The sequence below is a fragment of the Zingiber officinale genome, chromosome 6A (genome assembly GCF_018446385.1).
Source record: "Zingiber officinale cultivar Zhangliang chromosome 6A, Zo_v1.1, whole genome shotgun sequence".
Taxonomy (NCBI): domain Eukaryota; kingdom Viridiplantae; phylum Streptophyta; class Magnoliopsida; order Zingiberales; family Zingiberaceae; genus Zingiber; species Zingiber officinale.
Genome location: NC_055997.1, coordinates 15,313,669 through 15,338,730, shown reverse-complemented (window position 1 = coordinate 15,338,730; position 25,062 = coordinate 15,313,669). Strand labels below are relative to the sequence as shown.

Here is a 25,062-nt window from a genome sequence, read left to right as displayed (position 1 = left end):
AGAAGATACAAGTATTATAATTTAGGAATTATGATCTCGCAAAGGCATCTTATTAGATCATTCGATTCTGATTTCGCGTTCGCGAGTATATGCCAAGGTTTGGTTGTTCGACGATTCATTGAATCCCCGTCGAATAATTTATTGAATCAATGTTTTCAGTTCCCATCAGGCTGTGTTGTACTATCTCATTGTTGATTGTTTCTTTTCTTCTCGTTTTGCAAGTTTGGCTTCATAGATGACAATTGGAATTGGGGAGTCGTCGTCTTCATCTATTGGGGATCCGCAGAACTCTTCCTTCAGTGAAATAATGGCAGCAATGATGCAGGAAGCTTTGAATGCAACATCTGCTTCAAGCTGGCCCAGGACCCTGTGGTGACCCACTACGGTCATCTCTGTTGGGTCCGGTATCTCCCGGAGTGCGCAAACTGATATTGATCGTCAAGGCTAGTGTTTGACATTATCTCCGTAAACGATATTGCTCCGCTACGGTTCTAACGGATAGCAGCAATTCGTTCCTAAGATACAACGACGAACGTCTCGGAATTGTAGCACTCTGAATTCCGAGACCAGCGAACCTTCTCGTAGGCTATTTGGACTCTTTATGCACAAGATGAGATGAATGCTCAAGAGAGAGTAGAATAGATGAATTCGATGATTCGAATGAATTTTCCAGCATCTGGAGGGTTCTATTTATACCAAATGAAGAGGTTGAATGCCTTTTGGGTGAGTGGATGTGCTCTTTGGGCTGGATCGATCTGGATCGTCCATTCTGAAGAGTTATAACCCTTCACGTGCGAAGTGCAAAGTGCGCCTACAAAGCGCCCATTGCGCACGTGACGGGTGGCGGGCTCACAGGTGCGAGCACCTACTCGCCCATGAGAAGAGAGCACCTGGTCTTTTCTGAGTTAACTCCATTAACATAGTATCATTAATAAGCAAAGAATGCACATCGAAAATTTCTGATGTGGGACTATTCTCCCATGCATTTCCTTATATATCATTAATGAGTAATTAATGTTTATTTGGGCCGACTTTAAACAATTAATTTCTCATTCACCTTTAATCGGTTTTGAGCAAATTAATAGTCTAAATCTATCTACGCGAAACGTAGATTTCAATTTTGAAGTCAATTATGACTTCTATCTATTGATGACATTCCGATTTTTCCACAAAACCGATATTGGTCCATTAAGGTTCCAATATCCAACAATCCCCCACATGAATGGAAATTAATGCAATGCGTGTATGCATGCTGACACTTTACAAGAGTCCAATCGATAAGTCACTGCATCGGGAGAGGTAGCTTGTGGCTTTGAACCTTCCGTAGTGGAATGCTATCAAGTATACTAGGCTGCGCAGTGAACGTGATGTCTTGAACTGCTCAGCTGTTGGTGTATACTAAGACAATAACATCCACACAGAGACCTATCTCACCTACTTTAGGTTCTCATAGTTGGTTCCGTTTCGGCCATGGACATCATCTTGGATTCATGAGTGTTTCATTGAAGCGACCTATCTTCACACTCATATAGGTGACACTTCTATCAGGAGTATCCTACCATACTCTACCTTATAAGGTATAGAAGTCACTAAAAGCATAAGCTTAACCTCACTACATGAAGTAGGACAGCACAAATTCATCCTAGGATTGGGATAGAGATAAAATATCTCATGTGCTATAACACAACTTCCGTAACTTCGTTGTCCCTTTGAACCAAGATCTTGGGATCTCCAGTCAACAGGGTTGAGTTACCGCTATAGTCATTTTTAGTTGTAGATTTTTAATCTTAATCCTCTTGATGAGCAGTATACTTAATCTCGACTCAACCCTTTCGTAAGAGGATCTGCCAAATTATCTTTGGACTTAACATAGTCGATTGTAATCACTTCATTCGAGATCAACTGCCTAATGGTATTATGTCTACGATGTATATGTCGTGACTTCCCATTGTACATATTACTCTGTGCCCTTCCAATCGCCGATTGACTATCACAGTGGATCAGTACGGCAGACACAGGTTTCGTCCAGCTCGGAATATCTTCTAAGAAATTCCGCAGCCATTCAGCTTCCTCAGCTGCTTTGTCTAGTGCTATAAACTCAGATTCCATAGTTGATCGAGCAATGCACGTCTGCTTAGTGGATTTCCAAGATACTACTCCCCCACCGATCGTGAAAACATATCCACTAGTGGATTTGGAGTCTTTTATATCTGATATCCAATTAGCATCACAATATCCCTTCAGCACAGCGGGATATTTTCCATAATGTAATCCATAGTTCATAGTATATTTCAAATATCTAAGAACTCACATCAATGCTTTCCAATGGGTGTCGTTTGGATTACTCATAAAACGACTCAACTTGTTGACCGCACAGGCAATATCCGGACGTGTGCAGTTTGTGAGATACATCAAACTGCCTATTATGCGAGAATATTCCAACTGCGATAAGGTCTCACCATGGTTTTTCGCTAAGTGTTGACGTAGATCCATAGGTGTTTTTACTGTAGAGAGATCGTACACATTGAATCTTTTCAATACTAACTCTACATAATAGGATTGTGTCAGAACTATCCCTTCTGATGTCCTAAGAATTTTAATTCCCAATATAACATCTGCTTGACCCATATCTTTCATATCAAAATTTTTTGTCAACATTTTCTTTGTAGTCATGATTATATCATGATTACTGCCCATTATCAGCATGTCGTCTACGTATAGACAGATGATTACATAACCTTTAGGTGTGTCTTTGACATAAATGCATTTGTCACATTCATTCATTCTGAATTCGTTTGACAGCATTACTTTGTCAAATTTTTTGTGCCATTGTTTAGGCGCTTGCTTAAGTCCGTACAACGACTTAACAAGTTGACACACCTTTTTCTCATTTCCTGGAGCCACGAACCCCTCGGGTTGCTCCATATAAATTTCTTCTTCCAACTCACCATTTAAGAACACAGTCTTAACATCCATTTGATGTATTTCAAGGTCATACAGTGCTGCAATGGCTATTAGCACTCGTATGGACGTAATCCTTGTCACCGGTGAGTAGGTATCAAAATAATCAAGGCCTTCCACTTGCTTGTACCCCTTGGCTACAAGTCTGGCCTTATACTTGTCAATTGATCCATCAGCTTTATACTTGCGTTTTAGTATCTACTTACAACCTAATGGTTTATTACTAGAAGTAAGGTCTACTAATTCCCAAGTATGATTATTCATGATGGATTCGATTTCACTATTGACAGCTTCTTTCCACATTGGAGCATCGAGACTAGAGAGAGCTTCACGTAATGTTCTTGGGTCCATTTCTGACATGAAAGTCATGAATCTGGCCCGAACGATTTCTCAGCTCTAGCCCGTTTGCTACGACGTGGCCCTTCGCTTTGATCGTCAATAGTCCTTTTATAACAACTAAGTTCGGTAACGTCATTTTTGTTTGAACTTCCGTTGTTATCATTTTCAACGTTTCCCTTCTTATTTGGGAATTCGTTTTCAAAGAATATCGCATTCCGAGATTCTATGGTTGTTCCCACATGAATATCAGGAATGCCTGATTTGTGAACTAGGAAACGATATGCACTACTATTATGGGCATATCCGACAAATACCGCATCGAACGTTTTAGGTCCGATCTTTACTTGCTTTGGTTTAGGTACTTCGACCTTTGCCAAGCACCCCCACACTTTCAGGTATCTGTATGATGGCTCGCGACCTTTCCATAGTTCATATGGAGTTTTATCACTTTTCTTATAAGGGATCTTGTTGAGAATGTGATTTGCCGATAATATTGCTTCCCCCCACAAGTTTTGAGGTAAGCCTGAATTTATCAACAAGGCATTCATCATCTCTTTTAGTGTCCGATTTTTACGTTCAACAACACCATTCGATTGAGGTGAGTAAGGCGCCGTTGTTTGATGGATAATGTCAGAATCTGAACAAAATTCATCAAACGGTACATCATATTCTCCACCTCTATCGTTACGAATTATTTTAATTCGTTTGTCAAGTTGATTTTCAACTTCTGTTTTATAGGTTCTGAACGCCTCAAAGGCTTCGTTTTTTACTTTTTAAAAGAAAGACATAACAGAACCTCGTGCAGTCATCGATAAAAGTAATGAAATACTTTTTACCTCCTCTAGTTTGCACAAATTTCAAATCACATAGATCACTATGTATTAATTCTAGAGGAGTTGTTGACCTTTCCACCGAATGGAAAGGTAGTTTCGTCATTTTAGTTTCCACACACACTTCACATTTGTGTGTTTCGTCAAGATTGACGTTTGGTAAAAAAATTTAGTTTAATGAGATGTTTCAGAGTATTATTATGCACATGTCCGAGTCGATCATGCCACAAATTAAAACACTCAACCACATAGCTGGAAGCAATTATTTTATTACCATCAAATTTTCGGAGTACAATCATTACAACCATTTGGAATAGACTTTGTTCTAAGTACCCCTTTCCTACGAAGACATCATTCTTCGTAAGGATAAAGTTGTTGGACTGGAACACTAGTCTAAACCCGGCCTTAACAAGTGTCGATCCAGAAACTAGGTTCTTTCTAATGTCGGGAACATGGAGCACATCAATCAGAGTTAGCTCCTTTCTAGACGTCATCTTCAGAACAACTTTTCCGAGTCCGACGATCGGAGATGTCGTGGAATTGCCCATATAGAGCTTCCTTCCATTTATCGGAGTATACTTGGAGAACATCGCTTTATCTGAACAGATATGATGAGTTGCTCCAGTATCGATCCACCATTGCTTCGGGTAATCCTCCACTGTATTGGATTCAAACACGACCGCAGTGAGATCCAAGTCCTCAAGAGAGGTTGTGACGTGGTTTGCAGCATCTTTTGGCCCCTTGGTCGGCTTCTTCGGGCGTCTGCAGTCCTTGGACATGTGTCCTGACTTTCCACAGTTGTAGCAAGAGCCCTTGAACTTCTTTACTTGAGCCTTCTTCTTGAACTGCTTTGGCTTTTTGACGTTTGGCTCGACCAGGTTGGACATTTCATCAATAGTCCGCTTGGTTCCTCTAGAGTCGGATAATTTTCGATTATCCTCCTCTATTCGTAGCCTCAGGATCAGGTCTTCCAGTCTCATCTCCTTTTGCTTGTGCTTGAGGTAATTCTTGAAGTCCTTCCATGACGGAGGGAGCTTCTCAATTACTGCAGCTACTGCGAATGACTTGTTCAGCTTCATGCCTTCGGCGTCCAGATCATGCAGTATTAATTGCATATCTTGGACTTGAGCTGAGACGATTTTAGAGTCCATCATCTTGAAATCCAGAAACCGGTCGACGATGAATTTCTTCAATCCGGCATTTTCGGTCTTGTATTTCTTCTCAAGTGATTCCCATAAAGATTTCGCCGTCTCCAATGAACAATACACGTTATACAGCTGTTGTCCAAGGCGTTGAGAATATAGTTGCGGCACAGGAAATCTCCGTGTGACCATGCATCGCAGGCAACCTTACTACCTTCCGAAGCGGCTGGCGGGTTTTCCTGCAAAAATCGTACAAGGTTTAGAGTCGTTAGATAAAACAGCATCTTTTGCTGCCATCTTTTGAAGTCGGCTCTGGTGAATTTCTCCGGCTTTTCTCCGTGCGAAATTGATGTTGGCGGAATGGTGGTCGAAACCTCGTTGGAAGTAGCCATATCAGTTTGTAGAATATCGTTTACGACTGTTGGGTCCGGTATCTCCCGGAGTGCGCAAACTGATATTGATCGTCAAGGCTAGTGTTCGACACTATCTCCGTAAACGATATTGCTCCGCTACGGTGCTAACGAATAGCAGCAATTCGTTCTCAAGATACAACGACAAACGTCTCAGAATCGTAGCACTCCGAATTCTGAGACCAGCGAACCTTCTCATAGGCTATTTGGACTTTTTATGCACAAGATGAGATGAATGCTCAAGAGAGAGTAGAATAGATGAATTCGATGATTCGAATGAATTTTCCAGCATCTGGAGGGTTCTATTTATACCAAATGAAGAGGTTGAATGCCTTTTGGGTGAGTGGATGTGTTCTTTGGGCTAGATCGATCTGGATCGTCCATTCTGAAGAGTTATAACCCTTCATGTGCGAAGTGCAAAGTGCGCCTACAAAGCGCCCATTGCGCACGTGGCGGGTGGCGGGTTCACAGGTGCGAGCACCTGCTCGCCCCTGAGAAGAGAGCACCTAGTCTTTTTCTGAGTTAACTCCATTAACACAGCATCATTAATAAGCAAAGAATGCACATCGAAAATTTCCGATGTGAGACTATTCTCCCATGCATTTCCTTATATATCATTAATGAATAATTAATGTTTATTTGGGCCGACTTTAAACAATTAATTTCTCATTCACCTTTAATCAGTTTTGAGCAAATTAATAGTTTAAATCTATCTACGCGAAACGTAGATTTCAATTTTGAAGTCAATTATGACTTCTATCTATTGATGGCATTTCGATTTTTCTACAAAACCGATATTGGTCCATTAAAGTTCCAATATCCAACAATCTCTACTGCTGGCCCTGCCTCTACAAATAACTCCATGGTCACGTTTAATCTTCTGAATGCCCTATCTGCAAGGCCATTGCCGAGGAAGAAAAGCTAGTGCCTCTCTATGGCCGAGGGAAGAGTTCCAATGACCAACAGTCAAAAACGTCACCTGGTATGAACATTCCTCACCGCCCATCTAGGCAAAGGCCCACAACGGCACTGCCGCCCGACCTGAACAACTTCCACCATGGGAATCCATGGTTCATGGGTGGATCTCCGATGGCCAACACTAGTTTGGTAACTACACATTCTCTGCTGCCATCGGTGGCTTGTTCCCACTGCTTGGCTTTCAAGTTCATGGGTTCCCCTTTGCCATTGCGGCTTATGGCCCCGGCGCTAGTTTTCCTTACGGGTATGGCCATGCATTCCACAGTGGGCATCATGTTCATGGATTTCCCTGGGAAGTTCACAATGGACAACAAGCTGACGTTTTTTTATTGTACTTTCTTTGTATTGTGATAGTGCAGAGCATCTTTAACGTAAGATGTTATTACTTGATTTACCTCCGCCTCCTCTGTGTTAGATCTTTTTACCACCATTATTGAGATATGGTTTAGTGACTAATGCGTGTTACCATCATAATTGAGATATTCAATTAGCACTAAGCCCTCCCAGTAATGAGATACAATAGAATTTAATAGACCATAATTATGTGGCCGCATCACTAGAGTGGGTGACCTAGGGATTTTCTTGGACCCTAAAACCCTATCACTTCATCCCATGAGCTATGGTCTGTAGGTCATATAGTTATATTTTATATTGATCAAAGAATTGAAAATTTTAGATGTGGGATTAAACATCAACCTATAGAAATTATCCATAATAATTAAAAATAAATTATTAATATATCTACTAGAAAATTAATTATTAATATATTTGATGGGCTGTGCTTAGTATTGATATATCTATTTGATTAATTTATCATTAAAAAAACTAATTGTAATTGTCCAAGCATCCAAAATAAAAAAATTGAGTAATATCTTTTGATATATTTTATAATTTTTTCTAAAAAAAATTACCCATGGGAAAATAAACCCCGTTCTGTTAACCCATTATAGGGCTAAGTGAATTACTATGAGAAACAGTTATGAATCCACAATCTGATCGAAAGGCTCCACACATGTCTTAGCCCTCCCAGTAATGGGATACAATCTGATTTAATGGACCAAAATTATGCAACCGCATCACTACAGTGGGTGACCTGTGGATTTTCCTGGACCCTAAGATCCTATCACTTCATCCCATGGACTGTGGTATGTAGGTCATATAGTTATATTTTATATTGATCAAAGAATTGGAAATTTTAGATGTGGGACTATACATCAACCTATAGAAATTATCCATCGGCTCTCTAATAATTGAAAAACAAATTATTAAAATGTCCACTAGCAAATTAATTATTAATATATCCGATGGGCTGTGCTTTGTATTGATATATCTATTTGAAATTTATCATTAAAAAAACTAATTGTAATTGTCCAAGCATCCATAATAAAAAAATGAGTAATATATTTTGATAAAATATTTTATTTGATAATTTTTTTTAAAAAAATTTCCCATGGGAATATAATCCATTTGATTAATTTATCATTAAAAAAACTAATTGTAATTATTAAAAGAATCCAAAATAAAAAATAGTAATATATTTTGATAAAATAATTTAGTTGATAATTTTTTTTAAAAATCACCCATGGGAATATAAATCCTATTCTGTTAACCCATTTATAGGGCTAAGTGAATTACTATGAAAAACGGTCATGAATCCACAATCTAATCGGCTCCACACATGTCAATTATGCGGCCGCATCACTAAAGTGGGTGACCCGGAGATTTTCCTAGACCCTAAGACCCTATCACTTCATCCCATGGGCTGTGGTTTGTAGGTCATATAGTTATATTTTATATTAATCAAAGAATTGAAAATTTTAGATGTGGGGCTATACATCAACGTATAGAAATTATCCATCGGCGGTCTAATAATTGAAAAACAAATTATTAATATGTCCACTAGAAAATTAATTATTAATATATCTGATGGGCTGTGCTTTGTATTGATATATCTATTTGAAATTTATCATTAAAAAAACTAATTGTAATTGCCCAAGCATCCAAAAAAAAATGAGTAATATATTTTTATAAAATAGTTTATTTGATAATTTTTTTTTAAAAAAAATTCCCATGGGAATATAATCCATTTGATTAATTTATCATTAAAAAAACTAATTGCAATTATTAAAGAATCTAAAATAAAAAATAGTAATATATTTTGATAAAATAATTTATTTGATAATTTTTTTTTTAAAAAATCACCCAAGGGAATATATACCCCGTTCTGTTAACCCATTATAGGGCTAAGTGAATTACTATGAGAAACGATCATGAATGGATCACAATTATGCAACCGCATCACTACGATGGGTGACATGAGGATTTTCTTGGATCCTAAGATCCTATCACTTCATCCCATGGTTTGTGATCTATACGTCATATAGTTATATTTCATATTGATCAAAAAATTAGAAATTTTAGATGTGGGGCTAAACATCAACCTATAGAAATTATCCATCGAATGTCTAATAATTGAAAAACAAATTATTAATATGTCCACTAGAAAATTAATTATTAATATATTCAATGGGTTGTGCTTTGTATTGATATATCTATTTGAAATTTATCACTAAAAAAAACTAATTGTAATTGTCCAAGCATCCAAAATAAAAAAATGAGTAATATATTTTGATAAAATATTTTATTTGATAATTTTTTTAAAAAAATTTTCCCACGGGAATATAATCCATTTGATTAATTTATCATTAAAATAACTAATTGTAATTTTTAAAAGAATCCAAAATAAAAAATAGTAATATATTTTGATAAAAAAATTATTTGATAATTTTTTTAAAAAATTACCATGGGAATATAAACCTTGTTAACCCATTTATAGGGCTAAGTGAATTACTATGAGAAACATGAATCCACAATCGGCTCATCTTAGCCCTCCCAATAATAGGATAATTTAATAGACCACAATTATGTGACCGCATCACTATCATATAGTTATATTTTATATTGATCAAAGATTTTCACCCTAAGACCCTATCACCTCATCCTATGGGCTCTATCAAAGAATTGGAAATTTTTGATTTGGAACTAAACATCAACCTATAGAAATTATCCATGTCTAATAATTGAAAAACAAATTATTAATATATCCACTAGAAAATTAATTATTAATATATCCAATGGGCATGGGTTGTGGTTAGTAGGTCATATAGTTATATTTTATATTGATCAAAGAATTGGAAATTTTAGATTTGGGACTAAACATCAACCTATAGAAATTATCCATAATAATTGAAAAATAAATTATTAATATATCCACTAGAAAATTAATTATTAATATATCTAATGGGCTGTGCTTAGTATTGATATATCTATTTGATTAATTTATCATTAAAAAAACAAATTGCAATTGTCCAAGCATCCAAAATAAAAAAATTAGTAATATATTTTGATAAAATATTTTATCTGATAATTTTTTTTAAAAAAATTTGTCCGTGGGAATATAATCCATTTGATTAATTTATCAATAAAAAAACTAATTGCAATTATAAAAAGAATCTAAAATAAAAAATAGTAATATATTTTGACAAAATAATTTATTTGATAATTTTTTTATAAAAAAATTACCCATGGGAATATAAACCCCGTTCCATTCTGTTAACCATTATAAAGCTAAGTGAATTACTATAAGAAATGATCATGAATCCACAATCTGATCGAAAGGTTCCACACATATCTTAGCCCTCCCACAATTATGCAACCGCATCAGTACGGTGGGTAACCTGGGGATTTTCCTGAACCTTAAGATCCTATCACTTCATCCCATGGGCTGTGGTCTGTAGGTCATATAGTTCTATTTTATATTGATCAAACAATTGGAAATTTTAGATGTGGTACTAAACATCAACCTATAGAAATTATCCATCGGCTGTCTAATAATTGAAAAACAAATTATTAATATATCCACTAGAAAATTAATTATTAATATATCCGATGGACTGTGCTTTGTATTAATATATCTATTTGAAATTTATCATTAGAAAAATTAATTGTAATTGTCCAAGCATCCAAAATAAAAAAATGAGTAATATATTTTGATAAAATATTTTATTTGATATTTTTTTAAAAAAAATTTGCCCATGGGAATATAATCCATTTGATTAATTTATCATTAAAAAAACTAATTGTAATTATTAAAAGAATCTAAAATAAAAAATAGTAATATATTTTGATAAAATAAATTATTTGATAATTTTTTTTAAAAAAATTACCCTTGGGAATATAAACCCCATTCTGTTAATCCATTTATAGGGATAAGTGAATTACTATGAGAAAAATCTGAAAACATCTCCCCTGAGGAGTCTCCGCCAGACAAAAATCCAAAAACATCTCCCCTGTACGGGTGACAATTGAAGCAATACATATATCACAACATATAAACATCTATATAACCATCAACCACATTGTAACGATCCGGTCCTTTGGCCTCTTGGGCGGCCCTTGTGGCGGCCCTTATGTCGTCGGCCCATTTGGCGACCGACGAGCCTTAACCGTGCCATTACTCACTAGGTCTTCCCACCCCTGGCAAGTGGATTTTTGCCTTCCCCAGGATTCGAACTCTAAACCTCCAGGCTTAAGTACTAGAGTTTATGAATTACTATAAGAAATGATCATGAATCCACAATTTGATCAAAAGGCTCTACACATATCTTAGCCCTCCCAGTAATGGGATACAATCTGATTTAATGGACCACAATTATGCAACCGCATCACTGCGGTGGGTAACCCGGGGATTTTTCTGAACCTTAAGATCCTATCACTTCATCCCATGGGCTGTGGTCAGTAGGTCATATAGTTATATTTTATATTGATCAAAGAATTGGAAATTTTAGATTTGGGACTAAACATCAACCTATAGAAATTATCCATAATAATTGAAAAATAAATTATTAATATATCCACTAGAAAATTAATTATTAATATATCTAATGGGCTGTGCTTAGTATTGATATATCTATTTGATTATTTTATCATTAAAAAAACAAATTGCAATTGTCCAAGCATCCAAAATAAAAAAAATTAGTAATATATTTTGATAAAATATTTTATCTGATAATTTTTTTTTTAAAAATTTGTCCGTGGGAATATAATCCATTTGATTAATTTATCAATAAAAAAACTAATTGCAATTATAAAAAGAATCTAAAATAAAAAATAGTAATATATTTTGACAAAATAATTTATTTGATAATTTTTTTTTAAAAAAATTATCCATGGGAATATAAACCCCATTCTGTTAACCCATTATAGGGCTAAATGAATTACTATGAGAAACAGTCAAGGTGACCCGGGGATTTTCCTGGACCTTAAGATCCTATCACTTCATCCCATGGGATGTGGTCTGTAGGTCATATAGTTAAATTTTATATTAATCAAATAATTGGAAATTTTAGATGTGGGACTAAACATCAATCTATAGAAATTATCCATCGGCTGTCTGATAATTGAAAAACAAATTATTAATATATCCACTAGAAAATTAATTATTAATATATCCGATGGGCTGTGCTTTGTATTGATATATCTATTTGAAATTTATCATTAAAAAAAACTAATTGAAATTATCCAAGCATCAAAAATAAAAAAAATGAGTAATATATTTTGATAAAATATTTTATTTGATAATTTTTTTAAAAAAAATTTGCCCATGGGAATATAATCCATTTGATTAATTTATCATTAAAAAAACTAATTGTAATTATTAAAAGAATCTAAAATAAAGTTCTGTTAACCCATTTGTAGGGGTAAGTGAATTACTATGAGAAACGGTCATGAATCCACAATCGGCTCTACACATGTCTTAGCCCTCCCAATAATAGGATACAATCTGATTTAATAGACCACAATTATGCGGTCGCAGCAATAAAGTGGGTGACTCGGAGATTTTCCTAGACCTTATCACTTCATACCATGGGCTGTGGTCTATAGGTCATATAGTTATATTTTATACTGAACAAAGAATTGGAAATTTTTGATTTGGAACTAAACATCAACCTATAGAAATTATCCATCGGCTGTCTAATAATTGAAAAACAAATTATTAATATATCCACTAGAAAATTAATTATAAATATATCCAATGGGCATGGGTTTGTGGTCTGTAGGTGTAACGACCCAATTTTTCCTATTTCAAGTTTTAAAAATCCATAAAAATATCTGGAAATACTTTTAAAATATTCTAGATATTTTTAGGAATTTTTAGAGTATTTTTACGTAATTTTTGGAGGTCGTTTAGTATGTTTACAAAAAGAAAGAAGTTTTGACCAAAAATGTGGAAGTTGAGACTTGAACCCAAGACCTCCGGCCGAACTCGACTTAACCGAACGCAGCCAACCAACTGGGCTGCGCGTGATTGTTAACTAAGTAGGTAGCGAGATGTATTTAAGTAATTGTAAAGGGCAAAAATAAAACCTAGGTTATAAAGGGTTAAGTGTTTTTCCCGTGACCTAATCCCATCTCTTCTCCCTTCTTCCATCCCGTGCGTGCGCCAATTCTGCCCGAGCGAAGGAAAAACGAAGCTAGCTTCGTCTCCGACGGCCGACCGAAGGGAATTTCCACGAGCTCTTGCGGAACCGAGCCCTCCTCGTCAAGGAGAACACGCGGAAAGGAAGGAATCACCGAGATCTTCATCTTCACCCGAAACCCTAGAATTTGCTCCTCTCCGGTTGTAAGTCCAAGAACAGCGAGGTGAGTTGCTACTCACCTGTGGTAGGAGTAGCTCCGAGTTTCAGATTTTCGTTCCTTGCTTTCGATTTTGCTGTGCTAATTTGTTGTCCTAAGGGTGTTGGGCCGAATTTGCCATGTTAGGGCATTAGGTTTCGGATTTCTATGCTAGGGTTTTCCTTTGGAGTAAGCTTGGGTTATTGTTGAACAGAATTATAAGCTAGGGTTTTCCCTTTCATTCCTTACCTTCCGTAGCATACATATTAAGCATGCTAATTTATGGTTTTAGTTTAAATGTATAGAAGGAATTCATTTTAATTCTTAGCAAGTAAGCGCAGTAAGAAATGTTTAGATTACCTGTTATGCTGTTTCCTGCTGTGAGATACAAATCAGTGGCGTAGCTAATCTATAACATTTGCTAGGTATGCTAGTTATTGTTGAGTTTAGTTCTTTTCTAGAAGGTTAGCATGATCTAGATTGCAAATCAAAGTGTGTAAACAGGTTCTATTTATGCTTGCTGATTTTTGAGAATTTCGACTGTTCACTTTGAAGTATTAGTGTTTCATCTCACTGCCATGTATAAGAATGGGATTAGTATCTTCCTTGCAACTCAAAAAGGCAAGAATAGCCTTTATTTAAAGTATGCAGTATAGAACAGCCTTACAGTTAGTGTTTCGGATGTGGTTTCTTTGGTTTCCGGATTTTAGTTGTAGATTTGATAAGTGCAGAATTTTAGTTCATTAAGTATTAACTTCATTAAGTATTAACTGTATCCTTTCCTTGTGTCCCACTTTGTTAGAATTAATCATAATGTGCAAATTTCTTTTTCTGCTAATAGAAGTGCAGTTTTCTTTTCTAGCTTTTCTTTAGTTATTAGTAAGCATGAGCAGACTCCTTTTCTATTGCTATTAGATGTGCAATTTTCTTTAGTTTTTATTGCTATTATAACAAGCATGAACAACCATGTATTCTAGTGGAAAAATAAGAATCCAATTAAATAGTTTTAGAAGTATTAACAAGTAAAAGAAAGAAAAAGAAAAGAAAGAGAAAGGCCAAGGCCTTAAGTAAATTTCAAAGTCAAGACTTTAGGGATTTTGGCACACAAGGTGTCTATTAAAATGCCATGGCATTTTAAGAAGAAGTAATTAAGATTATAAGTATTTTACTTTTAAGAAGAGGCTAGTACCCGACTTCCAAGGTTGTCGTTAAACAAATCCAGGTGTCCAATTCCAAGGTCTTGGCCCTGGTAGACCAAGGTATGCTCTTTTAGGATTGGCGGCTCGCTACCCCAACCTATTAGGGAACGTGCATAAAATGGTACTATGCCTGGGCCCAAGAGAAGTTGATTACTATTTTGAAGTATTAAAATTATAAGCTTTTGAACAAGTAAAATAAGTTTCACATCAGTATAAAAGTATTAAAAAGAAATAAGTTTCATATAAGTATTAAAGAATAAGTCTTTAAGCAAGTGAAATGAGATACAGAAGGTGTTTAAATTCAGTAAGTAAGTTCTTTATGCAAGCATGATAGTATAGACTTGTCTTACATGTTTAGCCTTTCAGTATGTTTCTTTACTAATAGAAGAGCATGAGTTAGTTTACTGTTCTTTGCTATTTATGAGCATGATTAGCTATACATGTTTAGTATTTCAGTTAGTATAATTCCTTTGCTATGTATGAGCATGAGTAGCTTTACATGTTAGCATTCAGTTTTAGCATGTTTTTATTTATATACATACATATCGAGATTTTGTGAGTTAGATAGCGCTTACTAAGCATTTTGCTTATAGTTTGCATTCCTCCTACTGCAGATAAAGAAAAAGGAAAGCTAATATGAAGGAAGGCGACAAGGAGATGCAAGAGGGGTGTGTGATGTCTGCATTATGGAAGTCCTAGGGGTCCTTGCGAATAAAATAAATTATGATTTGTTTCTTTGAGTTAATTAAGTCTTTATGTGTTAAGGAAAATTGATAACTGTTTATAAGGACACTTAATACTGTATTTGCTATTCAGTTGTGGTTATGGATTAGTTTTCCTTTATTGTTGCTGAGTTAAAATTATTATACTGCGTGGTTGATTGTTATGTGTTCCAGCCGCTTGTGGCTGAGTATATATATTGCATGTATTGTTGAATATGGTCACCGATACAGGGGAGACTCTGCCAAAATTTTTTTGGTAGGGTTTCCATGTGATTTTTAATCATACCGGTTAAGTAGAGTTAGTAGTTAAGTAACGGTCATCCTTAGAAAGTAGTAGTAGTAAGAAGGGTGGTCATTACAGTTGGTATCAGAGCAGTTCCCATTCTCCAGCATCACACATCAGCATCATCCTTGCCGTCTTCAAGTAAGAAAGTATTTAAGTTTTCTTTCTTATGCTTTCTTTATTATTTGCAGTATAGAGTATTTGCTTGTATGCGCTTTAGTAAGATAAAAGTTTGTTTCTCTTTTATTCATATACCTAAGTTTGGTTAGAAAGGATAAAGAATATATCAAGTCTTTCTTTTCTTTGTATAATTAGATATCAAGAAGAGGACGTCCCTATACCGCTCGTACTGAGGGCCGAGCTCAGGAGAACGAAGGGCCCAGAGCAGCTGAACCAAATCTCTCTGAAGTTGTTGCTCAACTCCAGAGACAAGTAGCAGAGCAGCAGCAAGTGATCGTCAATCTGATGGCGAATCAGCAGCCAGTCCCTCCCACTCCTCCAACCATTAATGTGGAGACTCCAGTGGTGACTGAGGTTCCACCAGCTGCCCTGGAATTCCGCACAACACCTAGAAGACAAGAAGTATATCTGATACAGTGGCTGAAACTAAAGCCAAAGAGTTTCTCAGGCACGACTGAGCCCTGGGATGCTCAGGCTTGGTTCAAGACACTGGAAAGCACCATGGAGCTTCTTGACTGGCCAGAAGTCGAGAAGGTCAAGTGCGCCTCATTCTGCCTATTTGGAGATGCTCGTATGTGGTGGGAGAGAGTTAAAAGCAAGAGAGCAGTTAATCAGATGAGCTGGGCTGACTTTGAAGCAGAGTTTTATGAAGAATTCTTCCGTCAGCGGATCACCAATAAGCATTATGAGGAGTTCATAGAATTCAGACAAGGTGACCTGTCAGTGGAAGAAGCAGTAAAGAAATTCAATAGGCTAGCTCGTCTCTGCCCAGAGCTAGTAAGCACGGAGAAGGAACGAGTCAGACTGATGCTCAGGATGCTGAGGCCAGTGATATCACTTAATGTGAGTAGTGGAGCTCATCAGCCTCAGACTGGCGAAGAGCTGGTCAGCAGAGCATTAGTTGCTGAGCACTATTTGGACAGCATCAGAGCACAACGAGCGCAGCAAAAGTCAGTCAAGATCGAAGATAAGACAACTGAGAGTCAGAAACCTCAGGCAAATAAGCAGAACTGGAAAGTCAAGGGTAACAAAAGAAAGCAGTGGAACTCAGGAGGTAACCAAAAAGGAGGACTAGCAAATAAGCAGACCAAGATCTCTCTCTGTCCTAAATGTGGGAGAACACATCCAGGAGCCTGTCTCTTGGGTAAGACTGGATGCTATGCATGTGGGCAGGAAGGACACATGGCTAAAGAATGTCCTAACAAGCTCAAGGAACCTCAGCCACAGCCAATACAATATGGAGGCCAATCTCAGCTACATTATATGCCTGCAACTCTGGAAGGACCTCAAATCAGTCAAGGAAGGTTGGAAGCCCCACCAGTTCCAGCCAGTGCCAGAGTATTCTCCCTCACCAAAGAAGAAGCTGCTAGTGCCTCGACAGTCGTAACAGGTCAAGTAGTTATTTTTCAGCATTTAGCTACTGCACTATTTGATACTGGAGCGACCCATTCTTTTGTATCAGTACCCTTTGCCAAAGAATTACAGGTACCTACAAAAAGCATGAACTCTAAGTTCCTGATGACCCTACCTTCTGGGGAAGTCATGGAATCCAACCAGTGGTTTCGGGCTGTACCAGTCAGAATTTCAGATCGTGAGCTATGTGTAGATCTGGTAGTCCTCGCAATGCAGGATTTTGATATAATTTTGGGTATGAATTTCCTCAGCAAGTACAGTGCTTCAGTGGACTGTCGCAGAAGGAAAGTGATCTTTAGTCCAGAAGGTGAACCATCCTTTGAGTTCACAGGGGTGTCGAAGAGGAAGACCCAGAAGTTCCTCTCTTCTCTCACAGCTCACTAGATGTTAGCTAAAGGGTGTGCTGGTTTTCTTGCGCACATTGTGAGTACAGAAGAACAAGAAGGACCCAAGCAGGAGGAAGTGCGGGTAGTCTGCGAGTATCCAGAGGTATTCCCAGAAAAGCTACCTGGACTACCTCCCAACAGAGAAGTGGAGTTTGAGATTGAACTGGTTCCTGGTACCGGTCCAATTTCAAAAGCTCCATATCGCATGTCTCCAGCAGAGCTGAAAGAACTACAGGAACAACTTCAGGAGCTGCTTGACAAAGGCTTCATCCGCCCTAATCATTCACCATGGGGAGCTCCCGTGTTGTTCGTCAAGAAGAAGGACGGATCTATGCGGATGTGCATAGATTATAGAGCTCTAAATCAAGTGACCATCAAGAACAAGTACCCCCTCCCCAGGATCGACGACCTATTTGATCAGTTGAGAGGGGCGACAGTATTCTCAAAGATAGACCTGCATTCTGGGTACCATCAGCTAAAAGTGAAAGAAAGAGACATACCCAGGACGGCTTTCAGGACCAGATACGGACACTACGAGTTCGTAGTCATGCCTTTTGGTGTGACTAATGCACCTGCAGTTTTCATGGACCTAATGAACAAAGTGTTCAGAGAATACCTTGACAAATTTGTCATTGTGTTCATCGACGACATTCTAATCTATTCCAGAACCCCAGAGGAGCATGACACGCACTTGAGGATAGTACTGCAGACTCTTCAGCAAAAGCAGCTTTACGCTAAATTCTCAAAGTGCAAGTTCTGGTTAGATCAAGTGGCATTTCTAGGTCACATAATTTCTAGAGAAGGCATCCAAGTGGATCCATCCAAAATAGAAGCAGTCAATAACTGGAGCAGACCCAAGAACGCCAGGGAGATCAGAAGCTTCCTTAGTTTAGCTGGGTACTACAGGAAATTCGTGGAGGACTTTTCCAGAATAGCCTCTCCACTAACAGCCCTCATCAGAAAGAACAAGAAGTTTGAATGGTCAGATAAATGTGAGCAGAGTTTCCAAGAGCTCAAGAAGAGACTGACCAGTGCTCCTATTCTGACTGTTCCAGAAAGTGACAAGAGTTTTGACATCTACAGTGATGCTTCCAAGATGAGCTTAGGAGTTGTACTCATGCAGGAAGGAAAAGTGATAGCTTATGCTTCCAGACAACTCAAAGACTATGAGAAGAATTACCCCACTCATGATCTTGAGCAGGCAGCTGTGGTCTTTGCACTAAAACTCTGGCGACATTATTTGTATGGAATTTTCACAGACCATCAGAGTCTTAAGTACTTTTTCACTCAGAAGGACTTAAACATGAGACAGCGTAGGTGGCTAGAGTTGGTCAAAGATTATGACTGTGAAATCCTCTACCACCCAGGCAAAGCTAACAAAGTGGCAGATGCACTAAGTAGAAAATCCAGTGCATCCCTGATGTCTTTGTCATCATTAACCCTACCACTGCAGAAGGAGTTGTCAGATTTTGGAATGGAAATTATTTATGGGCAACTCTCTACATTGACCTTAGAGTCTACCTTGCTTGAGGATATACAGAGAAAGCAAAGTGAAGATCCGGATATCCAGAAGATCAAGCAAGGGATACAAAAAGAAGAAAATTCGGAGTTTCGAGTATCAGACAGTGGAATTCTTTATCAGGGGAGCCGCCTGTGTGTCCCCAATGATGAAGAGCTGAGAAAGAAAATTTTAGAAGAAGCTCATAGTACACCTTACTCCATGCATCCTGGTTCTACCAAGATGTATCAAGACGTGAAACAGAGATTCTGGTGGTCTGGACTCAAAAGAGATGTAGCTAAATATGTCAGTACCTGCCTGACATGTCAGAGGGTCAAAGTAGAACACCAGAGACCAGGAGGAGTTCTACAACCTCTTCCTATACCAGAGTGGAAGTGGGAAGACATATCCATGGACTTCATAACAGGTCTCCCAAGAACCACAAATGGATATGATGCGATATGGGTGATAGTGGACAGATTGACCAAGTCTGCTCATTTTCTAGCCATCAAGGTGTCCCACTCTATAGAGCAATTGACACAGTTGTATGTTAAAGAGGTGATCAGACTTCACGGAGTTCCTAAATCTATTGTTTCTGATAGAGATGGGCGCTTCACCTCTCACTTTTGGGAGTGTGTTCAGACTGCACTAGGCACCAAACTCAAGTTCAGCACAGCCTTCCATCCTCAGACTGATGGACAGACAGAGCGAGTAAATCAGATTCTAGAAGATATGCTCAGAGCTTGTGCACTAGATTTTAAAGGAAGTTGGTGCAAGTATCTATGCTTAGCTGAATTTGCCTACAACAATAGCTATCAGGCCACCATCAAGATGGCACCTTATGAGGCACTGTATGGCAGGAAGTGCAGATCACCCATATGCTGGCAAGAAACAGGAGAGAGAAAAGAAATGGAAGTAGAACTGGGCATTCAGACAGAACTGATAGATGAGACTACTCAGGCTATCCAGAAGATCATACAGAGGATTGAGACTGCCCAGAGTAGACAGAAGAGTTATGCTGACACACGCCGTAGGCCACTTGAATTCCAAGTAGAGGATTCAGTCTTTCTCAAGGTCGCTCCTATGAAGGGAGTGATGAGATTTGGCAAGAAGGGCAAATTAAGTCCTCGTTATGTAGGACCTTATCTGATCATAGAAAGTGTCACGCCCCAGAGGAGTCCCTGTCCGAGAAAATTTCGGCAGCATCTCCCCTGTACGATGGACAATCTAAAACTTTTCTACATCTCACAAATACCTCAGCCACAGGCGGCTGGAATAATAACAACAAAATAAAACATCACCACGCAGTTATATATAATCAAACAAAGTAGTAATACTCTGACTCAAAAATCACCCTACTCAACTACACTCGTAAAGCTCAAAACCGATGAACTCACATCTTCTGCCGTCCAGGCAGGCACGTAGTAAAAAAACACATCGAATAAAAATCCATCATCAACACAAAAATCCATACAACAACCAAGTATCCAAACAAACCAAGTCCACACATAATCAATAAATGCAAAACAAAACTAAACGATATATAAACCATCGAGGTCTGCAGAGATCTAGCACTACGTGCTGTGGGGACTAGCGACTGGAACTCCCTCCTGACAGCATCAACCTGAAAATAACGACAATGGAGGCGGGGTGAGTCCAACACTCAGCAGGTACAATTGATATACAAAGTAAAGAAATAACACCTAGCACTAATCATGCGTACAGTCTCCTGATAAAGATAAAGGTAAATGCAAACCGAAGAAGACAGGAGAGAATCTGTACTAACCAGGACCCGGTATAAGGACAAACAGTCCGAAAGGTATAGAAGACCTGTATGCATGTCAAACATAGGTATCCAAATAATATGCAGCATATAAATGCAGCAAACACAATCACAAACAATAAATGCATCATGCATATGATGCCAATGTCATGGTCACCCCTGACGCCAGTCAGCCAACTCACAACAAAAGTGGGACCAAGTGGGTAGGGCTGTGACAACCGTGCACTCAGCAACACTACTCCTGATGAGTGATCGAGTGGACGGGATGCTGTCGGAGTACATACGTACTCCTACCCCAAATCATAAATGGGGGAGCGCAATGCTCTCATCTCCCGGTACACTATGACGGGGAGGAATCTCTAACGTGCTACACGCTGCGTCACACTACCCATGAGCGGATCAACGGAGCACCGGAAGAGTCAAACTGACGTGCTACCACGCTGTGTCACGCTACCCATGAGCGTCACAACGGAGCACCGACAGTGATGAAAACTGGCAAAGTGCTCGACAATAATGGAGCAATCTATCGCACAGCATGCGATCATGCAAATGATGCATGTCACTAAGCATGGTAATATACTAAACCAACCTCTGGGCATATAACAATGGGCACCATAGTGAATAGATCAAATCAAGACATACTGATCAAAAAGGTATCAAACCTAGGTCCTGAATATGTGAAACATGGTTATATCACTACCCATGAGCATGATAGATCGGGTACAAGATCAATACAGATGCAAACAAACAATCAATCAAACAGGTAACATGTATTGGGCAGTGATTAACCGAAACCAATAGGAAACACAATTAATGCAACATATTATTTTCATTACTAAGCATATCAAAGACAATAACTCAAAAGTACCCGCCTCCAATAGAATGAATCAATCCGGTCCAACTCGGACGTCGAGATACTCGTCTCGCGTCAAATTCCTGTATCACCAATTTATACACATTCTTTTATTTAGCTACAACTCAATAAATAGCTAAATAAAATCCCCTAAACTAATTTAGGGTAAAAACTCTAATCATATGACATTAACCCTTCCTAATTCATTATGTAAACCTAATCATCTAACAAGATCCAATACAACATGATCTACGAAACAAAAACTCACTTGTTGGAACACTTACACTGATCAGATCAAGATGGAAATCAAGAAAACAACCAGGCGTTCCGTGCTGTGGTGGTCGGAAATCCAGCAACTTCACACTACTGTCCACTGCCAATTGGACCAACATTTCCAAATCTATCAAATAGGAAATCTTTACAGTAGCATACAAAAATTCTACATCACTGTTGTAATTAACAAAACCATCACCTGTCCTTCTTCTCCGACAATGGTAGCAAGCAGCAGTGGCTGGGATGCTCTTCTATCAGCCCACTGCCGAAACCCTAAGTCAGTGCTGGAGAAGAGAGCCCAACTGAAAGACCAAGGCTAGGGCACCACAAGAACAACAACAATGGTGTTGATCCTTCCTTCCGACGAGCGAGGTGATTGTGAACCCAATCTAATGCACGAAATTGGACGACTTGATCGGCGTCGTCTATGCTCTATGCGGGAAGAAAGCTCGGCTAAGGCACGGGGTGGCCGGCGGTGGCGCCGACACTCGGGCAGAGAAGGAGCGGCTCTGCTCCGTGCGACGACGGCGTCTAGGGCTCAGTGTGGAGAGGTCAGCGCTGTCCCGTGCGGCGGCGGCGCTAGGACACATGCGACCGGTACCAATCCTGGTGGCCGGCGTTCGGCAGCAGAGAGGGACACGGGATATGGAAAGTCGGGCTCAAATCGCCGGTGATCTGTCCCGAGGCGTCGTCGACGTCGGAGAAAAGGAAGGAGGACGACGCTAGGGCAGAGGAGAATCGGCTGGAGAAGAAGAAGATGAGAAGAGAAATGCCGGCTTCTCTTGTTATCGGCTTATGCACGCGAGGGAGAGGAGGAAACCGCCAAGCGGCGCCGGTTAGGGCACAGTCGGCGCAAGGGGAAGGTCGCGTGAGGGAGCTCGGGTGAGGCACGGGGCGAAGAAGAGGAATAAATCAAAATAAAATAAATTAAAAGAAAAAGGGAATGAGTTAAAGAAAATAAACATTTCCTCTTTAAAATAGGGTAGCCCAAATAGACCTTCCCGAGGTCCTGTTTTTATCCCCGTAAACTCGTTCATACGAGCTCCGAAAAATTCCTGAAAAATTTCCAAAAATTCCGGAAAATTCCCTTATTAATATTCGTCTATTTTTTCGGTATTTTACAGTAAGGATTGGGAAAGTAGCTTACAAGCTGGACTTACCACAAGACATGTCAGCAATACATAATGTATTTCATGTCTTCATGCTAAAGAAGTGTCTTCACGACCCCAGCCAAGTGATTCAGCCTCAGACAGTGTAGATCCAAGAGGATCTTAGCTACGAGAGCAGACCTACACAGATAGTGGACAGAGCAGTCAAGAGATTGAGAAACAAAGAAGTACCACTAGTGAAGGTCGTCTGGTAGAACCAGAAGCACGAGGAAATCACTTGGGAGCAGGAGGACAGTATGAGACAGAAGTATCCAGAGCTATTCTAAGTTCGAGGACGAACTTTTTATATGGTATGGGGGATTGTAACGACCCAATTTTCTCTATTTCAAGTTTTAAAAGTCCATAAAAATATTTGGAAATGCTTTTAAAATATTCTAGAGATTTTTAGGAATTTTTAGAGTATTTTTACGTAATTTTTGGAGGTCGTTTAGTATGTTTACAAAAAGAAAGAAGTTTTGACCAAAAATGTGGAAGTTGAGACTCGAACCCAAGACCTCCGACTGAACTAGACTTAACTGAACGCAGCCAACCAACTAGGCTGCGCGTGATTGTTAACTAAGTATGTAGCGAGATGTATTTAAGTTATTGTAAAGGGCAAAAATAAAACCTAGGTTATAAAGGGTTAAGTGTTTTTCCCGTGACCTAATCCCATCTCTTCTCCCTTCTTCCATCCCGTGTGTGCACCGATTCTGCCCGAGCGAAGGAAAAACTAAGCCAGCTTCATCTCCGACGGCCGGCCGAAGGGAATTTCCACGAGCTCTTGCGGAACCGAGCCCTCCTCGTCAAGGAGAACACACGGAAAGGAAGGAATCACCGAGATCTTCATCTTCACCCGAAACCCTAGAATTTGCTCCTCTCCGGTTGTAAGTCCAAGAACAGCGAGGTGAGTTGCTACTCACCTGTGGTAGGAGTAGCTCCGAGTTTTAGATTTTCGTTCCTTGCTTTCGGTTTTGCTGTGCTAATTTGTTGTCCTAAGGGTGCTGGGCCGAATTTGCCATGTTAGGGCATTAGGTTTCGGATTTCTATGCTAGGGTTTCCCTTTGGAGTAAGCTTGGGTTATTGTTGAACAGAATTATAAGCTAGCGTTTTCCCTTTCATTCCTTACCTTCCGTAGCATACATATTAAGCATGCTAATTTATGGTTTGAGTTTAAATGTATAGAAGGAATTCATTTTAATTCTTAGCAAGTAAGCACAGTAAGAAATGTTTAGATTACCTGTTATGTTGTTTCCTGCTGTGAGATACAAATCAGTGGCGTAGCTAATCTATAACATTTGCTAGGTATGCTAGTTATTGTCGAGTTTAGTTCTTTTCTAGAAGGTTAGCATGATCTAGATTGCAAATCAAAGTGTGTAAACAGGTTCTATTTATGCTTGCTGATTTTTGAGAATTTCGGCTGTTCACTTTGTAGTATTAGTGTTACATCTCGCTACCATGTATAAGAATGAGATTAGTATCTTCCTTGCAACTCAAAAAGGCAAGAATAGCCTTTATTTAAAGTATGCAGTATAGAACAGCCTTATAGTTAGTGTTTCGGATGTGGTTTCTTTGGTTTCCAGATTTTAGTTGTAGATTTGATAAGTGCAGAATTTTAGTTCATTAAGTATTAACTTCATTAAGTATTAACTATATCCTTTCCTTGTGTCCCACTTTGTTAGAATTAATCAGAATGTGCAGATTTCTTTTCCTGCTAATAAAAGTGTAGTTTTCTTTTCTAGCTTTTCTTTAGTTATTAGTAAGCATGAGCAGACTCCTTTTCTATTGCTATTAGATGTGCAGTTTTCTTTAGTTTTCATTGCTATTATAACAAGCATGAACAGTCATGTATTCTAGTGGAAAAATAAGAATCCTATTAAATAGTTTTAGAAGTATTAACAAGTAAAAGAAAGAAAAAGAAAAGAAAGAGAAAGGCCAAGGCCTTAAGTAAATTCCAAAGTCAAGACTTTAGGGATTTTGGCACACAAGGTG

At 38.5% G+C, this 25,062-nt stretch overlaps 1 pseudogene; it reads left to right on the top strand.

The window, feature by feature from the left end:
* The first annotated feature begins 235 nt into the window (after positions 1-235).
* On the top strand, positions 236-7,097 carry LOC121994638 (annotated as a pseudogene).
* The last annotated feature ends 17,965 nt before the right edge of the window (positions 7,098-25,062 follow it).